This window comes from Rana temporaria, chromosome 3 (assembly GCF_905171775.1).
Source record: "Rana temporaria chromosome 3, aRanTem1.1, whole genome shotgun sequence".
In the NCBI taxonomy this organism is placed as follows: Eukaryota; Metazoa; Chordata; class Amphibia; order Anura; family Ranidae; genus Rana; species Rana temporaria.
In genome coordinates, this window is record NC_053491.1 from 29047984 (window position 1) to 29072395 (window position 24412).

The 24412-nt window shown below is 42.1% G+C and overlaps 1 protein-coding gene across 2 annotated transcripts in view; it reads right to left on the reverse strand.

Moving 5' to 3' along the window:
* ST8SIA2 (ST8 alpha-N-acetyl-neuraminide alpha-2,8-sialyltransferase 2) overlaps positions 1 to 24412 on the reverse strand; it is a 510945-nt gene that overhangs the window by 382395 nt on the left and 104138 nt on the right. The gene's annotated exons all lie outside the window — the stretch shown is intronic.

Here is a 24412-nt window from a genome sequence, read left to right on the forward strand (position 1 = left end):
AACTCTGAACACAGTGTCTGCTAGGAAACTGAGTCCGAGGATGAAAGAACATCCATGATAGGCGGAACTCTGAACACAGTGTCTGCTGGGAAACTGAGTTTGAGGATGAAAGAACATCCATGATAGGCGGAACTCTGAACACAGTGTCTGCTGGGAAACTGAGTTTGAGGATGAAAGAACGTCCATGATAGGCGGAACACTGAACACAGTGTCTGCTGGGAAACTGAGTTTGAGGATGAAAGAACGTCCGTGATAGGCGGAACTCTGAACACAGTGTCTGCTGGGAAACTGAGTTTGAGGATGAAAGAACGTCCGTGATAGGCAGAACTCTGAACACAGTGTCTGCTAGGAAACTGAGTCCGAGGATGAAAGAACATCCATGATAGGCGGAACTCTGAACACAGTGTCTGCTGGGAAACTGAGTCGAGGATGAAAGAACATCTGTGATAGGCAGAACTCTGAACACAGTGTCTGCTAGGAAACTGAGTCCGAGGATGAAAGAACGTCTGTGATAGGCGGAACTCTGAACACAGTGTCTGCTGGGAAACTGAGTCCGAGGATGAAAGAACGTTCCTGATAGGCGGAACTCTGAACACAGTGTCTGCTGGGAAACTGAGTCCGAGGATGAAAGAACGTTCAAAATAGGCGGAACTCTGAACACAGTGTCAAACGCCTATCACAGAACAGGACGGGACCAGGAGGAAGCCGCGAGTTTTAAAAAATGGACGCCCAAGGTACACTGACTTGAGTACACAGTATTTTCAGCCCTAAAAATAGGGCTGAAAAACTTGGCTTATACTCGTGTATATACGGTATATATAACTTTTTTTCTTGCATTTTGGATCGCATTTAGGAGTCTTAGAAATGTTGCACCTTTAAAATAGAAAAGTTGATATAAATAAAAATAATAAAAATAACATTAATTCAAATTTGACTTTTATCTGCTTGTTGTAAACAAGTTGTACTTTTCCAAATTGTATTTCTGATTGAAAGGATACATTTGAAGGTTAGCTGAAGCTGGAATCTGTTAAAATAAATCAACTTCCTCATTCCTTAGCATTACAGTTCACTCTTAAATGCATTCACCTCTACTATCCTACACCCAGCGGGAGCCTTTGTTTCTCCAATTTCATGTTCCTTCTTTGAAATAAGTGCTACAGAAAGAAGGGTTATTTTTACTTGTGCTGACTTTGGGAGTTTTTTTTTTTTTTTTACAATTATGTTTTTACTTTGTATATGAAAGAACACGCCAGGGATTTCACGTGAATTATTTTACATAGTTTATAAATGTATGCTAAAAAGGCTGAAATTAGAGAATCAGCAGCAGTATCATATTTGAACATAGATGGACCTGATTCAAAGGCTGCTAACATTAAAAGTCTAGAGCAGCTGTTCTCAACCTTTTTATTCCAGAGGAACCCTTGAAATAATTTTCAGGTCTCAGGAAACTCCTGCTAAATTTTATTTATTAAGGGTCAGTGGCAAGAATTCTCCTTACATTGGTGATCAGTGGGAAGAATGCCCCTTACATTGGTGATCAGTGAGAAGAATGCCTATAACATTGGTGATCAGTGGGAAGAATGTCCCTTACATTGGTGATCAGTAGGAAGAATGTCCCTTACATTGGTGATCAGTGGGAAGAATGTCCCTTACATTGGTGATCAGTGGGAAGAATGTCCCTTACATTGGTGATCAGTAGGAAGAATGTCCCTTACATTGGTGATCAGTGGGAAGAATGTCCCTTACATTGGTGATCAGTGGGAAGAATGCCTATTACATTGGTGATCAGTGGGAAGAATGGCCCTCACATTGGTAATCAGTGAGAAGAATGCCCATTACATTGGTGATCAGTGGGAAGAATGCCCCTTACATTGGTAATCAGTGAGAAGAATGCCCATTACATTGGTGATCAGTGGGAAGAATGCCCCTTACATTGGTAATCAGTGAGAAGAATGCCCATTACATTGGTGATCAGTGGGAAGAATGCCCCTTACATTGGTAATCAGTGAGAAGAATGCCCATTACATTGGTGATCAGTGGGAAGAATGCCCCTTACATTGGTAATCAGTGAGAAGAATGCCCATTACATTGGTGATCAGTAAGAAGAATGCCCCTTACATTGGTGATCAGTAGGAAGAATGCCCCTTACATTGGTGATCAGTGGGAAGAATGTCCCTTACATTGGTGATCAGTAAGAAGAATGTCCCTTACATTGGTGATCAGTGGGAAGAATGTCCATTACATTGGTGATCAGTGGGAAGAATGTTCCTTACATTGGTGATCAGTGGGAAGAATGTCCATTACATTGGTGATCAGTGGGAAGAATGTTCCTTACATTGGTGATCAGTGGGAAGAATGTCCATTACATTGGTGATCAGTGGGAAGAATGTTCCTTACATTGGTGATCAGTGGGAAGAATGCCCCTTAAATTGGTGATCACTAGGAAGAATGCTTGTTACATTGGTGATCAGTGGGAAGAATGTTGCTTGCATTGGTGATCAGTGGGAAGAAGGCCCCTTACATTAGTGATCAGTGGGAAGAATGCCCCTTAAATTGGTGATCACTAGGAAGAATGCTTGTTACATTGGTGATCAGTAGGAAGAATGTTGCTTGCATTGGTGATCAGTGGGAAGAAGGCCCCTTACATTAGTAATCAGTGGGAAGAATGCCCCTTAAATTGGTGATCACTAGGAAGAATGCTTGTTACATTGGTGATCAGTGGGAAGAATGCCCCTTACGTTGGTGATCACTAGGAAGAATGCCCCTTACATTGGTGATCAGTGGGAAGAACTCTGACACTGAATGGAGCAGAGGCTGCCTGCTGATGCTTAGTTGCTTGAAGAAGAGAGTAGCAACACCAGTGGCCGGGCGCCCTAGACAGCAGTGCCTAGTGGTTGCACTGGCCCTGTCTAGTAGTACACAAATATAACCCTCACTGACTAAGAACCTATAATAGGTTAGACCTGAACTATCAGGTACAATAGTGGCATAAGATAGCATGTGGATCTTTCCACTGGGCAAAATGTTCAGAATACATCAAAGGTAAGTTACCACAATTGTTCTGATAGGCGTTCATTAAAGGGTCACTAAACTTAGCTAAATAGCTTCCTTTATCTTACTGCAGTCCTAGTTTCATGTCCTCATTGTTCGTTTTTGCTCTGATGTTGCTGTAATCCTTCCTGGTTGTCTGTTTCCCGATGACCACAGTACTGGGAGATTCTAGTTTCATTTTCCAAACTTTCACTGCTCTATGACTCTGTCTAGCACAGAGGCAGCTAGGATAACATGCAAAAACGAAACTAGATGCAAAAACGGAACTAGATGCAAAAACTAAACTAGAGGTACATTATATGATTGATTTTTATCTATTTTTAATCAATTTTAAAAGGAATCAGTTAACTATTATGTCTCCATACCCTGTAAACAGTAATTTCAGCAAAAAAAAATGTTCCTTTACAACTCCTTTAAATAAAATTTGTAAAAATCTGTTTTTGTATGCTAATGAACCTTACCTTAATTCAAAGTGAATCCATAGCAGAGTAGACACTAGGACACTTGCTCATATCTATTTAACAACCACTCACATACTTGAGGTATGTTCCGTGAAAAGTCTGTACCTATTTAGCATCCAAATGATCATAATGTAAAAAGCATTTAAAGCATTTAAAGTGGAACAACTGTCAAAAAAAAGACATAATAAGAAGTGATAACTTGATGTACGGTTATCACTATGCAAACTTTTCCAAAAGACTCCTTAAAAACATATGATGAGCTTTTCAGAGCCTGCTCATGCTGGGTATGCTGCCAATTTTGCTAAATATAATAGAGCAGACAAAATAAATAGACAAGAGGAAAACATTAGGTTATGTTCATAGCAGTGTGTTACATTGCAGTGAATTGGGAAAAAAATATGAATTTTGAATGTGTCAGTACAATGCACTTTATAGTGTGAATAAGAATGCATGCTCATCAAAAAGGATAGGTTAGAAAAATATAATTGTGACAGGAGTCACTTTGGGTGGGGGGGTTTGTGGAACTCAGCTTACCTTGGAGAGCTCTGGGAAATCTGTGTCTAGCTTCCCTGACCCCTCTTATGTGTAAATCACCCTGTGCCCATTAGAGACACAGGGTGAATGAGAACCCCACTATGATCTGTACTAATCAGGCTCACGGTACAGCCACATTGGAATGTTGTGTGTGTGTATTTATAGATATAGATATAAAGTGGGGATCGAAAGTTTGGGCACCCCAGGTAAAAAATTGTATTAATGTGCATAACGAAACCAAGGAAAAATCTCCAAAAGGCATCAAATTACAGATTAGACATTCTTATAATATGTCAAAAAAGTTAGATTTTATTTCCATAATTTACACTTTCAAAATGACAGAAAACAAAAAAATGGCGTCTGCAAAAGTTTGGGGACCCTGCAGAATTTATAGCATGCACTGCCCCCTTTACAAAGCTGAGACCTGCCAGTGTCATGGATTGTTCTCAATCATCGTCCGGGAAGACCAGGTGATGTCAATCTCAATGGTTTTAAATGCCCAGACTCATCTGACCTTGCCCCAACAATCAGCACCATGGGTTCTTCTAAGCAGTTGTCTAGAAAACTGAAACTGAAAATAGTTGACGCTCACAAAGCTGGAGAAGGCTATAAGAAGATAGCAAAGTGTTTTCAGATGTCAATATCCTCTGTTCGGAATGTAATTAAGAAATGGCAGTCATCAGGAACAGTGTAAGTTAAAGCAAGATCTGAAAGACCAAGAAACATATCAGACAGAACAGCTCGCAGGATTGTGAGAAAAGCAATTCAAAACCCACTTTTGACTGCACGATCCCTCCAGAAAGATCTGTCAGACACTGGAGTTGTGGTACACTATTCCACTATAAAGAGATACTTGTACAAATATGGTCTTCATGGAAGAGTCATCAGAAGAAAACCTCTTCTACGTCCTCACCACAAAAATCTGTGTTTGAAGTTTAAACTTTGCAAATGAACAAGCCTGATGCATTTGAAAACAAGTTCTGTGGACCGATGAGGGTAAAATAGAACTTTTTGGCCGGAATTAGCAAAGGTACGTTTGGAGAAGAAAGGGCACATAATTTAATGAAAAGAACTTCTGTCCAACTGTTAAGCATGGGGGTGGATCAATCATGCTTTGGGGTTGTATTGCAGCCAGTGGCACAGGGAACATTTCATGAGTAGAAGGAAAAATTGATTCAATAAAATTTCAGCAAATTTTGGATGGTAACTTGATGCCATCTGTGAAAAAGCTGAAGTTAAAGAGAGGATGGCTTCTACAAATGGATAATGACCCTAAACACACCTCAAAATCCACGGGGATTACATCAAGAGGCGTAAACTGAAGGTTTTGCCATGGCCTTTACAATCTCCTGACCTCAACATAATTGAAAATCTATGGATAGACCTTAAAAGAGCAGTGCGTGACAGACAGCCCAGAAATCTCAAAGACTTGGAAGACTTTTGTAAGGAAGAATGGGCAAAGATACCTCAAACAAAAATTGAAAGACTCTTGGCTGGCTACAAAAGCTGTTTACAAGCTGTGATACTTGCCAAAGGGGGCAGTACAAGATATTAACCCTGCAGGGTGCCCAAACTTTTGCAGACACCATTTTTTTGTTTTCTGTAATTTTGAAAGTGTAAATGATGGAAATAATGGGCCAGATCCACAAAAACCTGGCGTAACTTAAAAAATCCCATTTAAGTTACACTGCCTTAAAGTTTCTACCTAAGTGCCCGATCCACAAAGCACTTATCTAGAAATTTCAGGCTGTGTAACTAAAATTCCGCCGGCGCAAGGCGTTCCTATTCAAATGGGGCGAGTCCCATTTAAATGAGGCGCGCTCCCGCGCCGGCCGTACTGCGCATGCGCGAAGTTACGTTACGCCGAGTTTTGAAGATCGCGACGGCTTAAAAAAGTTGCATCGGGAAAAAAAAAAAAAATGACAGCGTCGCTCGGCATGCATTCCTGAGGGAGAACTCCATGCCAATTTTCAAAGAAAAAACCGGCATGGGTTCACCCCCCAGGAGCATACCAGGCCCTTAGGTCTGGTATGGGTTGTAAGGAGACCCCCCTACGCCGAAAAATCGACGTAGGGGGTCCCCCTACAATCCATACCAGACCCGTATCCAAAGCACGCTACCCGGCCAGTCAGGAAAGGGAGTGGGGACGAGCGCCCCCCCCTCCTGAGCCGTGCCAGGCCGCATGCCCTCAACATGGGGGGGTTGGGTGCTCTGGGGCAGGGGGGCGCACTGCGGGCCCCCCCACCTCAGAGCACCCTGTCCCCATGTTGATGAGGACAGGACCTCTTCCCGACAACCCTTGCCATTGGTTGTCGGGGTCTGCGGGCGGGGGCTTATCGGAATCTGGGAGTCCCCTCAAATAAGGGGGCCCCCAGATACCGGCCCCCCACCCTAAGTGAATGGATATGGGGTACATCGTACCCCTATCCATTCACCTGTAGGCAAAAAGTTAAAGTTAGTAAACACACAACACAAGGGTTTTTAAAATAATTTATTATTCTGCTCCGGATGCCCCCCCTGTCTTCTTTATTAGCTCTATTAGCAGGGGGGGCTTCTTCTTCCACTCTCCGGGGGTCTTCTCCGCTCTCCGGGGGGGGTTTCTTCTTCCGCTCTCCGGGGGGGGGGCTTCTCCGGACTCCGGGGGTGTTCTTCCATCTTCTCCCCTCTTCCGCTGTTGACTCGGCGAACCCCGGTTCTTCTGCAGATGTCCGGTGCCTTCTTCTTCAGCGCTGGCTGCCTGCTATCTTTGTGTGTTAGCTCAATTTCTAACAGGCAGCCGGCGCGGTCTTCTGTGACGTCAGGGTCTTCTCTTCCCTTCTTCCGATGTTGCCTCGCAGCCTGTTGTCGCTGTAATGATGGAAGCGCGCCTTGCATCCCATTTATATAGGCATCACCGTCCCATCATGCTCTGGTAGGTACCCACGTGGTGGGTGCACGTGGGTAGGCACCCACCACGTGGGTACCTACCGGAGCATGATGTACGATGTACCCCATATCCATTCACTTAGGGTGGGGGGCCGGTATCTGGGGGCCCCCTTATTTGAGGGGACTCCCAGATTCCAATAAGCCCCCGCCTTGCCCCAGTTGAAGAGCTCTGCCGCTCGAAACATGTCGGGTACATAGCTCATACGTTACTCGCTCATTACGCCATATTTTACTTGTGATCACTTGTACTCGTCTTTCACTGGGCTTGTACTTTTTTATCTATTTTATATATTTTTATCCAGTTTTTTGTCTATTTTGGCTTTTATTTTCTATGCCTAATAAAGGCTTGTTTTGGGATTAACCGCACTATGTGAGTACGTTTTCCCTTACATGGTTTCTACGTTTGGCCTGCATATCATACTTTTTTATCTGAGAACCACACCTGCACGAGCTGTCTCCTCTCATTGGATTGGACCCGTCCTGGCGGATTAAAGGCCGGCACATCAAACAGCTTCCCCACTGACATCACGGCTGCCTAGGAGCTCGTACATGCGTGTTTGACATACCGTCGCTGACGTGTATGTCCACACTTTCCGGTAAGAGTACCCATCTTTATACTTGTTTATTTGGATACTATTATGGATTGCCGATGAGGTTCCAACTGCTTATTAAGAACATCTGAGTTCCATACCTGAGAAGATCACAACATCTTCCATTCCTCTACAGTCATTTGGTCTTTTCCACAAAGAACTTCTGACCAACTCCAAAAAAAAGGAAATACATTGCATATATATATTTCTTTGGACTGTATAGGCCATTTTGACCTTGGACTATCACATTTACATTTTGGAGTTACACGTTTAAATTATATGGACTTCATCTGAGGTTCTTATTATCATTTATTTTTGTGTTCCCTCACTTATCACGGTGTGTTCACATTACACATTATCCAGCTAGATCTCACTTTCTAGCTGCCTTTCAGGTTATTTACCTGTCACATTACTTGGGGGTGTGTCCCCCTTTTTTGTGTTTTTTTTTTTTTTCTTTGATTTTTCACTGAATTTTGATTATTTACCATATTTTTTTATTCATTTCATTGAATATTCAGCGCTGCACTTTTTCTTTTTTATTCTTTGTACACAATATTGTCTTTTGTTGGTGCTAGCTGCTACTGGTTTACAATATTTACAGTTAGCGCAACTTTTTTCCTCATTTTAACTTTGGAAAAAGCCTTTTGAGGATCGTTTCCAAAGTTAGACACAGACTGAACAGCAGTTAAGTCTGCGTATCTCTTTTGAGGATCTGGCCCAAAATCTAACTTTTTTTGACATATTATAAAAATTTCTAATCTGTAATTTGATGCCTTTTGGAGATTTTTCTATCTTTCCTTGGCTTCGTTATGCACATTAATACTCATTTTTACCTGGGGTGCCCAAACTTTCGATCCCCACTGTATATCTATATATATTGTATATTGTCTTATTTTGTTGTGTACTCTTTGCTGTGATCGTTTGGGGTGTGACTGTATTCTATTCTATTGTGACTGTCTGCCTCAAGTATTATGGGATGTGTAAGTGTGTTTGCTGTGAGGAAAGAGGGAGGGGGACTCCTCCAGCAGCCCCCCTGCTGATAAGACTGTTTACTGATGAGAAGTTTGAATACACCTGATCTGTGTGTCTATTGTCATTGGACAATTTTACCCGCCCTCAATCCAAGGGTGGGGGGAGTGTCTCTCAGTTATTTATCTGTTGTAACATGTGCTTGAATAAAGTTAGTCTGCTGGTTTTCACCCAACACTGAAGTACGGCTAGTGACTGGGTGGGCTAAAAAGTCTTGGATAGTGCAGGTTCTGGACAGAGGAAGCTTTGATGATGAACATAGTCCAGTTGAGGACGAGGGTTCGTCACAATAATATTCTGTGGTGTTGTTGGAAATCATTTACATTCTCCCAGGAGTAAAAATATAATTGCTTGATTATAATGTACTATTTCAAAATTCAGCACTAAAGAAAATGTCCATAAAATATAAATAGATCCATAAAAGTAAAGAAGGTTCCCATCACCGGCCTCAGTGCAAAGATGATAATCTTAAACGGCACCCCGGTGTGCGTATTTAAATCTGCTTACCAGATCGCGTTCACCCTCAATATATAGAACGGTCAACTGCGCCTTTAAGAAATCTCCTTTGTAGGTCACACATTTTCAGATCCCAAATGCATATAGGCCACTCAATTCACAGCAAACCTTCAGCTCAAGAAGAACCACCAGGAACCGACAGAATTCCAACTTTATGTCACTTCAAAAATGTTAAGCCTCAGGGCATGTGGAGACCTCACAAAAGCATAAACATACCTCTATGGTGTAGTACTTCAATAAAAAATAAAAAACACTTTTATTAAACAGGTAATTCACTCACATTAAAACAAACAGAGCTTTAATCATCCAACAAAATGCCTGCGCCGTCCGGTGTGATGACGTAACACGGCCGTTGATTATAATGGCCTTTGGGTACACTATTACAGTCTACTGCCTTTAGGTTGGACGTGGGGTCCACACAAGAAGAGTTGGGTCAGAACCAAACCCAAAGTGGCACTTTTACTCTAGTATGAGAATCCTTCTTCCCAATGTCCCTGTTACCCCTTTATCACCCACCTTTTTTTGCCTCCTTCTTATAGCGACTATCTTTCAACTCTATGATTTAAATCTGCTGGGGCGGGACCACCCTCGGTCGGTGACATCACAAGGGGCGATGCCACCCAGCGACGTCAACGAGGGGCACCTTACTCATCCACATAAATGTATTTTATTGGGTTTTTATGTGATAGACCAACAGATGATTATGTAGTAAGTGGAAGTAAAATGATAAATGGTTTCCAATTTTTTTTTTATAAATAAATATATGAAAAGTGTGGGGTACATTTGTATTCAGCCCCCCTGAGTCAATACTTTATACACCACCTTTCACTGCAATTACAGCTGCAAGTCTTTTTGGGGATGTCTCTACCAGCTTTGCACATCTATAGAGTGACATTTTTCCCCATTCTTCTTTGCAAAATAGCTCAAGTTCTGTCAGATTGGATAGAGAGCCTCTGTGAATAGCAATTTTCAAGACTTGCCACAGATTCTCAATTGGATTTAGGTCTGGACTTTGACTGGGCCATTCTAACACATAAATATGCTTTGATCTAAACCATCCCATTGTAGCTCTGGATGAAAGTTTAGGGCTGTTGTCATGTTGGAAGGTGAACCTCAACCCCAGTCTCAGTCTCTTTTGCAGACTCTAATGCCGCGTACACACGAACGGATTTTCCATTGGGAAAAAATCGGATGTTTTTTCCGACGGAACTCTGCTCAAGCTTGGCTTGCATAAACACAGTCACACCAAATTCCGACCGTCAAGAACGTGGTGATGTACAACATGTATGACGGTACTATAAAAGGGAAAGTCCATTCCAACGGCGCCACCATTTAGGCTGCTTTTGCTAATCTCGTGTTAGTAAAAGTTTGGTGAGTGTCGATTTGCGCTTTTCAGCCTCATGCTTTTCAGTCTGTTACAGCGTGACGAATGTGCTATCTCCATTATGAACGCTAGTTTTACCAGACCAAGCGCTTCCGTCTTGTACTTGATTCTGAGAATGCATGTTTTTTGGTGCGTCGGAATTGCACACAGAAGAACGGATTTTCCGATAGAATTTTTTTCCGTCGGAAAAATTGAGAACCTGCTCTCTATCTAAGTCCGTCGGAAATTCTGACAGAAAAAGTCAGATGACAAATTCCTGACATAGTTCAATAAACAGGAACAGTATAATTTAAAGAATTATTGTTGTCATATAAGCCGTTGTTTGAGCTCCAGACAAGCAACTGAAAGAATGATGTCATCAGTCTGCTGCGGGCAGGGGTAAGCATTGCCTCAGCCTTCCATCCCCAGGGAATACTCTGACTGCACATTGTAACTTTGTAGCAAGAGAGAAACAGCAGCAGGCAGCTAACCGGTGTGAGATGCGTACAGAAAGAAACTGGAAACATGAATATAATGGTTTGTCAGTTACCATGGCACAGACAGTAAAACAGTACTAAAGCAGCAAATATTTATTCAGTAATCCTTAAAAATACACTTACAAATATATACCTATACCAGCGATGAAACTCTATATTTTTGCAAAAAAAAAAGTATGGCCAGCCAACCAGATACATTATGTTACAACAATATTTTATCTAAACAATTATGGTAAATAATGAAACAAGTCTGCACGCAAATTAATATATTTATACTGTATATATACAGTATCTGAGTACACCCCTCACAATTTTGAAAATATTTTATTATATCTTTTCATGTGACAACACTTAAAGTGGGTGTATACCCTCTCCTATACCCAGTGAAGTGAACAGCCTCAGATGATACACATAGATTAAACAAATCTCCCTACATAAGTTTTACATGTATATCTGCTGTCTTCAGCTTTATATACTGTTTAGAAAGTTTTGATTGTGCTACAAATATTTTTTTCCAGTTTCAGCAGTTGGAGGGGAGTCTGGGAGTGTGTGAGCTGATTGGTGGAAAGGCACCCCCCCCCCCCACTCTGCATAGGCAGAGGAACGAAGACATGTGTAGTGCTGTACTGTGAATAGACATGCTCTCTGCTTACCTATCGCAAAGTTCCCTCCCCAAAACTAATTTCCAGCTGCTTTTATCTCCTGTGTCGTAAGACTTGTCAAAAGTTATCATGCTGATAAAAAAAGAATGGAGCAGCAGAAATATATGTCCCGTAGGTCTTTGGAAAGAGATACATAAAGACTACAGATATATGTGCCTAGGTCAGATTTCATGAATGGGGTTTACAACCACTTTAAGCATCATTAAAATCACTGCTCCAGACAAAACTGTAATTTAAAAAAAAGTTTTGCATTAAAAGATGTCCCCCAGGGTATTACCCGGACCCCCATACCCCTTTTATGGCCAATTACTTGCATATAAGCCTTCAAAATTGGCACTTTTGATTTTTCTTGTTCTGCTCCCACAGGCTTAAATGAGGTTTGCTGTTTGGGTCAGAAGGGGGGGGGGTGTTCTGCCCATCTCTAGTGCTAGGATTTTGTTTTTGGAAGTTTTTGAACTTTTTCATATATATATATATATATATATATATATATATATATATATATATATATATACACACACACACACAATTAGCGTGAATGTTCTGCAAGCCCATCAAATTCCTATATCCAAAATGGAACTGCTCCAGTATATAATCCACACCAAAATAATGATACAAAAGAGGTCTTTTGTACTGGAATGACACAATTGCAGAAATGTATGTTCTAAAGACAGCCAAAAAAAAACATATTTTTAAGTCAATGTTTTATAGTGGGAAGATATACAATAAAAAAAGAGTATAAAAAATGTGATCCCTTGTGATCCCTTTCTCAAGTGGTTGCAAGTTAGAGACACAAGCAGCTGCGAAGATCAAACAGCCAAGCAGCATAATGTGAATGCAGAGTGTGAATATAATGAGCTCTGGGGAACTGTAAAACTGAGTAAACACGGTGCAACTTATTATTTCAAGATTCACAAGCCCCAGATAGTGAAATACATTCTTTCCCTGACCCCTCCTCTACATCACAATATAATCACAATATAATCAAAAGTCGATAAACAAACCATTTAGCAGAGACCCTCCCTTAAGCTTCAAAGGACGTTTTAACATTGTCATTAACACTTTTACAGTAATTTACTATTCATTATCAGCAGAATAACACTGACACTCATTTGCAAAGATCATATACATACCTCCCAACTGTCCCTGATTTCGAGGGACTGTCCCTGATTTGTTTTTACCAGTAATTACATAATACAAATCATACAATAATTCATCCATTTGTATATACATTATCCAATTTAACTGGTCCAGGGTCATATTTCACAATTTAGGGATTAACATCCCTCTTTTATTTCCTCGTTTATTTCTTCCCCTGTCCAGTTCTTAGGATCCCTTAAAAATGTACCTCTGTATATCACTCATTCCTAACCTCATTCTCCCACTTTCAAAAAATAAAATAAAAATTATGTAAAAAGAAATATCAAACAAATATATATATATATATTTTGGTAGTTGATTTTTTACGTACCCTTCCATCCTTATCTTTTTTTCCATATATTGTATTTTGTTAATTTCACATATCCATTCTGCTATTATTGGGGTTTTGGTCTTCTTCCATTTACAGGCTATCTAGCTGCTGTAATCATATGGTGAAAGATATCTGATTTTGTGATTGTTATTGATCTTGATTTTATAGATAAAATAATGTCCTTTATATCTAGCTGTATCTCTATTCCTGACACTTTTTGATAGATTATATATATATTTTATTCCAGAAGTCCCTCACCCGCCCACACCCATACCAAATATGTACCCTTGTTCCCCTCTCCTTAACACATATCCAGCACATTTCTGTATTCTCTTTATTTATTTTGTTTAAAGCTACTGGACTCCAGTACCACCTCATCAGTATTTTATCATTAATTTCTTGGTGTTTTATTGCTATTGATGTTTTATGTATTATTTGGTGTGTATGATTTGGAACAAAGTCCCTCTGTCCCTCATTCCTCCTAATTTGTCTTTTATTTTGGTCTGATCTATATAGTTATATAGAAAATACACTATTTATCTTTCGCAAAGTGTTTCCCAGTGCTAAATCTTTCATACAATTTCTAAATTGCTGCATTTGTGAACTTCAAAAGCCAATAATAAATGAATACTAGTGGTAAAAATAAAGCACTTGTGGGTTTAACTATAATTTTTTTAAATAATTCTTCTTTAAGTGGGCGTGGTAGGCTGTGTGTCCTATGCTTGCATACATTTGCTAATAGGTGTCCCTCACTCCCATCTCCAAAAGTTGGGAGGTGTGCATATTGTAAGCTAGTGCATAAAACCATTCCAAGTTATGGGTGAGTGAAGGGTTAACCTGTGGAGTTAAGTGACTCCAGTGACGATCGTTCACAGTCTGTTGGTCATAGATTGTTGCCCCGCAAGATGGAAACTCCCTGCCCCGTACAACAGATTCCCCTCTTGCTTTTTTTTTGTGGATTGAAATGTATATACTAGAGCAATTCCATTTTTTCTTTCAAATAATTTTATTTTCAGAAATAAAAAAAAATTTACAATAAATCACAATACATATCAATATGGACATAACCTAGTAAATGTCAGCAGGAACTAAAAAAGACTTCCAGAGAGAGGGGGATAGAAAATCTCCCCTATTCAGATTTGAGAAGGAGAGAAAAAAAAAAAAATTAAAAAAGATCATACATTGTAATAAAATATGTGAGTATTAAAAGTTAAACAATTGAAAAAAAAAAATATATATATATATATATATATATATATATATATATATATATATATATATATATATATATATATATATATATTGATGTAAGACAGAGAAAGGACTCCTTATATAAGCTAACTCAATAGAAATAAGGATACTTATAATATCCTGGTGCCCCTATCGGGTTCAAACTGCACCAGGAGCGGAATCCTTTTGACATACTGAATTACACTCTGAACCAAACCCTATTGTGACGGTCAGGGGTTAACACTGTTTACGAAATTCCATTCCACCAACCCAAGACAGCTTATCCGACACTCCAACAATCCAGCAGACACAATCCATAAGAATTCCCCCAGAAAGACGAGGCACAAGCTCTGTTCTCTCTGGTTCAAACAAATGAATGCTTTAATGGTAACTCAGCCTTGTTATATACAGTTTAGAAACCAAGTGAACAATGAATCAACTCCACCCACCACTACACAAGGAACTTCAATACACATTCTTTTAGATAATGACATTCCGATGAGTTAATTATTAGTCATTACCCAGACATTCTGACTCCGTGACTCCTATGTCAGACGTTCTGGCACCGAATCTAGAGGAGTTAATTACTACAGCTGACAAGTCACATTTCACATCTATTATCAATAGTATTTTCTAGGGCTGTGCAAATTAACTTTTAATTAATCGATTAATCTTACATTTTTTTGATCGATCAAAATCTTTTTGATCGATTAAAATTCTTTTGATTGGTACTCACCTCTCCGCCGGCTTCTGGGCCTTCAGGGAGTTCCGTCGGAGATCCAGTAACATCACGGACACCGGCGGGGCTTGCCGTGTCCATCTGAGGGGCTCCTTTGCTGTGTCTTCATATGCCGGCGGGACCTTACAATCTGCCACACGCAAGGGCTGTTACACTTCCCTCTATCACTTCCCTCTATCAACCTGGGATTTTACAACCATCCACTGGGAGTTGTGATAGTCCCCTTCACGGGACATCTACATGCCGACGGACTGATGTTAACCTCTCCTCATCTGGATTCAGCACTGGTATCGTTGTACACATTTTTATACCAGTATCATACTTAGCTACATGTTTTTATGACTGCTTTTGGTACCGTTTGGTATTACTCGCACCATTTTTACAGTTTATGTAGCTACATCGATTTTATCTCCAGTGAAATATTTATTTGGTTACCTACTTGAAGACTATAAAAGTTTTAATGCTATTCCCATCGAGCGCTGCCTTTGTGTGTTTTTTGTATCCTGCTATTCATTTTTCCAGTTGTTGGTAGCTGCACTGGCAATCAGCCTGCAAGGAGATCAGCTAAAAGTAGTTGGATCTGTATGTGCGTTATAATTAATCGAAATTAGTCGATTAATCGATTTAAAAAAAAAACGATTAATCAAACAGAAACATTTTGATCAGTAACAGCCGTAGTATTTTCACACAAAACAGTGTCATTAGCATACACAATGAAAGATCTTAGGAGCAGACGTAGATAGCACAATGGACAACAGAATGCAATCACAGCAAGACCCATCACTACAGCCAGGTGGACTTAATTAGCATCTCAACAGTCTATGTTACACATTGAATGAGTCACTCTATTAACCTGTTGGGGTCAGAATAAACAACCTGTAATATTCCAAGATATCCTGCAATACATGAATTATCATTAATGTCCCATCTCATGTAATCTGAGATATCAGTTCTCACTCACCCTATACCCTAATGGACATAGGATGACCCTAGATCCAAGAGTCATTAGTGAAGATGGCACAGGAGTACCCTGCATCCTTCAAACGTCTCTGGGTATCACGGGCCATTCCGTTACACCTATGTTGCTAGATAAATCCCCTTCAAAACATCACTAGGCTCCACTAAAGAAGGGGAGAAAAATAAAAAATAGTGGGAAAAAGTTGGAGAAAAAAAAAAGGGACAAAGAAGAGAGGGAGGAAAGGGGATAAGACAAGCTATATACCTAATTTACAGTGTTTGCGGGAATCAAAGAAGCATCCTGAGTAAAAGAAATACCTATATATCTGGCCCAAGGTTCTCAGATCGTTTCAAATTTCAAAACAGTATCATTCAAAATGCTAGCTAACTTTTCTCCAGTCATTATCCAAGAGATTTTTTTTTTTTTGCTTCCGAGAAAGAGGGCTTAGGTTTCTTCCAATTTTTGGCAATTGCAAGCTTAGCTCCTGTAAGAATAAAGTGAATTAGCAATTCCGGGCCAAATTCTCAAAAACTGTGCGTAACTTAAATTTCAGCAGTTAAGTTACACTGACTTAAAATTTCTACCTAAGTACCTGATCGTCAAAGCACTTAGGTAGAAATTACACGCAGTGTAACTTAAGTGCCGCCGTCGTAAGGCGGTCCTCCTCTCCTGGGGGCGTTTAAAATTTAAATGAGGCGCGCTCCCGCGCCGGCCGTACTGCGCATGCGTGTGACGTCATTTTCCCGACGTGCAGCGCGCGAACGTAATTAACGCCGGTCGGCTTTGAGAATTTCGACGGGACACTAAAGTTGCGACGGGTGAAAAAAAAAGACGCGCCGGGAAAACAAATAATTATAAAAAAAAATGACAGCGTCGCTCAGCATGCATTCCTGAGAGGGTGAACTCCATGCCAATTTTCAAAGAAAAAACCGGCATGGGTTCCCCCCCCAGGAGCATACCAGGCCCTTAGGTCTGGTATGGGTTGTAAGGAGACCCCCCCACGCCGAAAAATTGACGTAGGGGGTCCCCCTACAATCCATACCAGACCCGTATCCAAAGCACGCTACCCGGCCGGCCAGGAATGGGAGTGGGGACGAGCGAGCGTCCCCCCCCCTCCTGAGCCGTGCCAGGCCGCATGCCCTCAACATGGGGGGGTTGGGTGCTCTGGGGCAGGGGGGCGCACTGCGGGCCCCCCCACCCCAGAGCACCCTGTCCCCATGTTGATGAGGACAGGACCTCTTCCCGACAACCCTTGCCATTGGTTGTCGGGGTCTGCGGGCGGAGGCTTATCGGAATCTGGGAGTCCCCTCAAATAAGGGGGCCCCCAGATCCCGGCCCCCCACCCTAAGTGAATGGATATGGGGTACATCGTACCCCTATCCATTCACCTGGAGGCAAAAAGTAAAATGTAGTAAACACACAACACAAGGCTTTTTAAAATATTTTATTATTCTGCTCCGGATGCCCCCCCTGTCTTCGTTATTAGCTCAATTACCAGGGGGGGCTTCTTCTTCCGCTCTCCGGGGGTCTTCTCCGCTCTCCGGGGGGGCTTCTCCGGACTCCGGGGGGCTTCTTCCATCTTCTCCCCTCTTCCGCTCTTGACTCGGCGAACCCCGGTTCTTCTGCAGCTCTCCGGTGCCTTCTTCTTCAGCGCTGGCTGCCTGCTATGTTTGTGTGTTAGCTCGATTTCAAACAGGCAGCCGGCGCGGTCTTCTGTGGTGTCAGGGTCTTCTGGTCTTCTGTTCTTCCGATGTTGCCTCGTCGCCGGTTGTCGCTGTAATGATGGAAGCGCGCCTTGCATCCCATTTATATAGGCATCACCGTCCCATCATGCTCCGGTAGGTACCCACGTGGTGGGTGCACGTGGGTAGGCACCCACCACGTGGGTACCTACCGGAGCATGATGGGACGGCGATGCCTATATAAATGGGATGCAAGGCGCGCTTCCATCATTACAGCGACAACCGGCGACGAGGCAACATCGGAAGAACAGAAGACCAGAAGACCCTGACGCCACAGAAGACCGCGCCGGCTGCCTGTTTGAAATCGAGCTAACACACAAACATAGCAGGCAGCCAGCGCTGAAGAAGAAGGCACCGGAGAGCTGCAGAAGAACCGGGGTTCGCCGAGTCAAGAGCGGAAGAGGGGAGAAGATGGAAGAAGCCCCCCGGAGTCCGGAGAAGCCCCCCTGGAGAGCGGAGAAGACCCCCGGAGAGCGGAAGAAGAAGCCCCCCCTGGTAATTGAGCTAATAACGAAGACAGGGGGGGCATCCGGAGCAGAATAATAAAATATTTTAAAAAGCCTTGTGTTGTGTGTTTACTACATTTTACTTTTTGCCTCCAGGTGAATGGATAGGGGTACGATGTACCCCATATCCATTCACTTAGGGTGGGGGGCCGGTATCTGGGGGCCCCCTTATTTGAGGGGACTCCCAGATTCCGATAAGCCTCCGCCCGCAGACCCCGACAACCAATGGCAAGGGTTGTCGGGAAGAGGTCCTGTCCTCATCAACATGGGGACAGGGTGCTCTGGGGTGGGGGGGCCCGCAGTGCGCCCCCCTGCCCCAGAGCACCCAACCCCCCCATGTTGAGGGCATGCGGCCTGGCACGGCTCAGGAGGGGGGGGGACGCTCGCTCGTCCCCACTCCCATTCCTGGCCGGCCGGGTAGCGTGCTTTGGATACGGGTCTGGTATGGATTGTAGGGGGACCCCCTACGTCAATTTTTCGGCGTGGGGGGGTCTCCTTACAACCCATACCAGACCTAAGGGCCTGGTATGCTCCTGGGGGGGGAACCCATGCCGGTTTTGAATTTAAAAATTGCCGTGGAGTTCTCCCTCAGGAATGCATACCAAATGCCGTCGCTGAAATGGGCCTTTACAAGGTTTGGCTAACTTTCCACATTGTAAACCCAGCCCTAATTTTGCGCCGGCAAATTCGGAACTTAGGCAGAAATCAAAGTGCTGAAATGCTTTGAAAATCTACTTAAGTCCTCATTTGCATACGCAAAGCTGGATTTCAATGAGAAATGCCCCCAGTGGCGGATGCGGTACTGCATCCTAAAATCTGACCGTGTAAGTGTCTTACACATGCCGGATTTTCTGCCTAACTTTGGAAAAAGCCTTTTGAGAATCGTTTCCAAAGTTAGGCACAGAGATACGCAGGCTGAACAGCAGTTAAGTCTGCGTATCTCTTTTGAGAATTTGGCCCTCCATTTTTAATGTAGGGAAGTTATGGACTTGTGTACTGATATATGTGCCAGATTCAGGTAGTTCTCACTGCCACCACTTGTAGAATCTGTTGCTATGGCTGCATCAGTTCCTAAAAAAAATGTACCACCTGTTCTCAGATAAGCAAACTGGCATTAATTAAGACCAGCTCTGAGCCGGTGTACAGGGTTGGACATTTTATGCTGGGAAGCTGTCATTAACATGATAACTTCCCACAGGGCTCCCTGTTTGAAACATAGAAAAACAGAAAAGTTACGGCAGAAGAAGGACCAAGTGGTCCTTTGAGTCTGCCATGTATATATTTAAATGGCTAAACCTTTCATCCATTTCTAAATGGTTACATTTGAATAGTAGTGGTTAAAAAAAAGCATTTGGTTTTAAACCAACTTTTTGTGTATTAATGCTCCATATAAGTGCGGCGTGACAAGGGTATGTCCTTTGCAAATAAGTGTTCTTCTGTCCTATCTCAGAAAGTTGGGAAATATATATATAAGTCGGCTGGTGCTCCATTTTTTTTGGGGGGGGGGTGGCGGCTAGGGATGAGCTGAACAACTCCACCCCCCCCCCCCGTTCGGTTTGCACCAGAACCGTTGAACGGACCGAACGTTCGTGCAAACATTTAGAACCCCATTGAAGTCTATGGGACTCGAACGTTCGAATTCAAAAGTGCTCATTTTAAAGGCTAATATAAGTTATTGTCGTAAAACGGGTTTGAGAACCCGGGTCTTGCCCCAGGGGACATGTATCAATGGAAAAAAAGTTATAAAAACGGTAGTTTTTTCTGAAGCAGTGATTTTAATGATGCTTAAAGTGAATAATTTTTTTCAAATTCCTGCTGGGTGTTACTATAAGAAAAAAGTAATTTAAAACTGCTTGCGGCTTTAATGTAATGTCTGGTCCCTGCAATATGGATGAAAATCATTTAGAAAAATAGCATGGGTTTCCCCCCCTCCTCCCCCCAGGTCATTACCAGCCCCTTTGGCCCTATATACTTTGAACAGCAGTATACAGGCGGTGCAAACAAGACAGGGACTGTAGGTTTGTTGTTAAGTAGAATCTGTTTGTAATTTTGAACTGTAACTTTTTTAAAGTGTAGCTCCAGCCAAAAAATCAATTTTTTAAGCTTTTTGGAAAACATAGAGCAGTGAGTGCGCAGTGAGGTAGGGTAGTACTGTAGTGACGTTGTACAAAACAGCCATGCTGCCATAACTGCTGTGGTTTTTGGTGCCCCTCGACCTCCTGACTGTGTTTTAAAGGTTCAACTTCACATCTATGCGATGCATCAAAGTATGTGCCTTGCTGCAGAACAGCCTCTTAATTTGAGAATGAATTGCCTGCCACCCCTCAATAGCACCAAAGTGCATGTGCCTTTTTTTTATTTTATTTTTAATGCCGCTGCATCAAAATGCATGGTGCTTTTGTTAGCATGCATTTTTATTTTTGTGATTTTTTTTATTTATTTTTTACACACACTACTGCAGCTAGCACAATTACATGCCTGCCAGTAAATTAGGAAGAGCGGATCTATCTAAACTCAATACAGTGTATACATATATATACAACACCTGGGATGCATAAATATCCTCTACACACTGTAACTCTAACTGACTAGCCTGCCTGCTCTATCTAACTCCAAAAAAATGACATACTCTCTCTCTCTCTGTCTTTCTCTGTAAACCACCAACACACTACACAAGGCTGACTTCCAGGCAGCATTATATAGTGTGGGGCGTGTACTAAACCCCCTGAGCCATAATTGGCCAAAGCCACCCTGGCTTTGGCCAATTATGGCTCACTATTTTTTGCGCGATGTGATTGGCCAAGCATGCGGGTCATAGTGCATGCTTGGCCAAAGCAATGTACTGCGATGCCGCAGTGAATTATGGGCCGAGACACAGCGGTGTATATTATATACTATATAATATACTATATTACATTTTCTTTTTTTTTTTCTTGGCTGAACTTGATGGACTTGTGTCTTTTTTCAACCTGACTAACTATGTAAAAAATCATACACACACATAACATGAAATAAAACATCTGAGACTGGTTTTACGTTACCAGGGCTCCTATAGGAACAGATTTCCGGGAGTAGCTACACACGCTGTTCATTTTCCAGTTACTCCCCAGCGCAGATGAAAATGATGTGTGCATTGTCCATAGAGACACCACGTTTTTACAGGAAAAGTTACACCTAAATATAGGCATGATACTGACAAATGCTGGAATTTTGTGTTCATTAGTCACAGTCATTTCCATTACTTACATGACCGGTTTTATTCCATGAAAGGAGCAATAAGAAAGTGTAAAATCCACTAACCCATAGATTGACCCATATATAATAGAAATGGTTAACACTGAAACTGGGACACACAAGAAAAACCTTAATGCCTGAATTGCTTTAAATGTCAGACAAATATATTCTCTGTTCTTGCAATATTCTTATACTGGCTTATGCAAGCAGGCAAATGTTACCGTATCAATTGCTCCAGTTTGCACATTATTGTAGTATACCCAATGGTCCCTATATAAAAGATATGTTAATAGAATATAAAAAAAAAAACGTATAATAATTTAAAAAGAATGTATTCACACCCATTTTCCACCCCAAATGCAGTACAGTGGAACCTCGGATTGCGAGTAACGCAGTTAACGAGCGATTCACAATACGAGCACTGTATTTGAAAAAATCCTAACTCGGTTTGTGAGTGATGTCTCGCAAAATGAGCAGGATTCAGGCCAAAGCGGTGTGCAGTACCTCGTTTGGCCTGAGGTGGGGGGGCGCCGGAGTCGAGCAGAGCCGAACGGCGCCGATCGCAGCCGACCTGCGCCATTCGGAAATGCTTGGAAAGACACGGAGAGAAACGGAAATACTGTTTTTGTCAAGGTCAGCTGAGGTGTCCTCAGGCCCTTTAGGCCATTTCCGAGGCTCTCCAGCACCCCTTTACATCTGGCCACATGCGGTATTGCATGCAATTGAAGTCAATGCGGAACAAATTATTTAAGTTTACATTGACTTGATATGAAAGTACTTTGGATTACGAGCATTCTCCTGGATCGGATTATGCTCGTAATCCGAGATTCCATTGTATACTGAAAGGATTAAATTAGAACTCAACTGTATCTGAATACCGCAAACTGAAAATACTGTTTAATTCATTTTTAAAGCAGAACTTCAGCCCGAAAATTAGGTGTTGATAGATCACTGCAGGCTGGCCCCTTTTGCAGGTATAGCTATGTAAAACATTAAAAATAAGTACCTATACTGTTTAAAATCCAGTAATATACTGTTTCATCCTGCTCTGCACATGCTCAGTTGCTCTCTATTCCTGGCACTGTGCCTAAAATCAGAGCCACTAGAGGCTGATCTGCTGACAGCTTTAACCACTTTCCGCCCCGGCCTATAGCAGAATGATGGCCAGGCGGTGGTTCTGTTTTCCTGACTGGATGTCATATGATTCCCAGCAGGATAACATGCCGGTGCGCGCCCACAGGGGCACGCAGTGCGGCGATCGTTGGTGCTATGTGTCACTCTGACACACCGCATGTCTGATCGTGATAAGGAGCCTCCGACCATGTGATCAGCTGTGACCAATCACAGCTGATCACAGTGTAACCCAGGAAGTGCTGGTAAACGCCTTTCCTCGGTTCCTGCTGACAGTGAGAGCTGTAAACCAGCCCGACGAGGAACACGACAAGGAAATTTAGACTCCCGACGAGGAAAAAGAGAACTTGTTCTCTTTTTTTCTCATCGAGTTCCACGACAGTTTTCTGGATGAAAAACATACACACGACCGTTTTCCTCTGCAAAAAACCTCTGCCACCAAGTTTCTTGATGGATTTTGTCGAGGAAAACGGTTGTGTGTACGAGGCCAAACTGTTGGAATACTAGCAATACTAGCCTTGGCCATCTAGAGTAAGGGCAGATTATCCACATAGTATTTACTTCTTGGAATACATCTGACCTTAGCTCAGGCATGCAGGCAGGAGGGTGGGCTTAACTGAGAAAGCCCCTCCTCCAAATAAAAGAAGACTCCTGGGATATATGACATCATGTTGTCAGAAACCAGAAAGCAACTGAATACATTTAAGAAAAAAAGTTTAAAAACAAAAAATATAATATACTTTTTCTATCTATTTACTGATTCTAGGGGGATACGGATTAAATATAGTTAACGTGTTCACAGAACATGGAAATGTAATTATTTTAGTAAATATAAACTGCTAAATACCTTTTCTTATCAGCAGTATCTAGCAGTCGTGTGACTTCTACCAGTGTCTGGTTAAAGCTCGTAGGAGGAGTTTTCTTTCTACTCCAATTGTCCTATGAGGCTGCAGGACCCCTGACCCTCTGTCTGGACAGTGCTGATTGGCCCTGTGCTGATCACATGCACCATCCCAAGGAAAAAAAATAAACTCTTTAACAATACACAACAAACTGAGCATGTGCAGCCTGACTCCAGTAACTCTGTCTTATGCAGACATGTTATGGGGACAATGCAAGAAGAGGAGGATCAGAGAAGACAGGATCAAACAGCCTTTTTACACAATGCAGAGGATTAACCCCTTAGGTTCCACAGTATAACAGGCATTTTTTTTTACTTTAAATACAGACTGATTTTACTGTTGAGTGTTTAGTAACTCTTTAAAGTGGTTGTAAACCCTTTACAACACTTTATGCTACAGGTAAGCCTATAATAAGGCTTAGGCTGGGTTCACACTACGGTTTTCCCGTCCGTCAGCCGCATACGATTTATATGAAAAACCGTATGCGGCTGAAACGGACGGGAACGTATGGAACCGCACATATGTGCGTTTTCCATTGACATTAATGTTAAAGGAAAACGTATGCGGTTGCCATACTGTTTTAAAAACGACCGCAAAACCGTGGTTGAACATGGTTTTGCGTACGTTTAAAAAACGTTTTGCCAGCAAATCGTACGCACCCGGATGCATCTGAGTGCATACGATTTGCAATGCATTGTCTATCTATACGTTTTCCCGTCCGTGCCCGTACGTTTTCAATACTGAAATCGTATGCGGCTGACGGACGGGAAAACCGTAGTGTGAACCCAGCCTTACCTGTATCTACCCAGGATATCTCCTAAACCTGCACGGTTTAGGAGATATCCCCTGTCCCCTGCATGTGACGATGTCA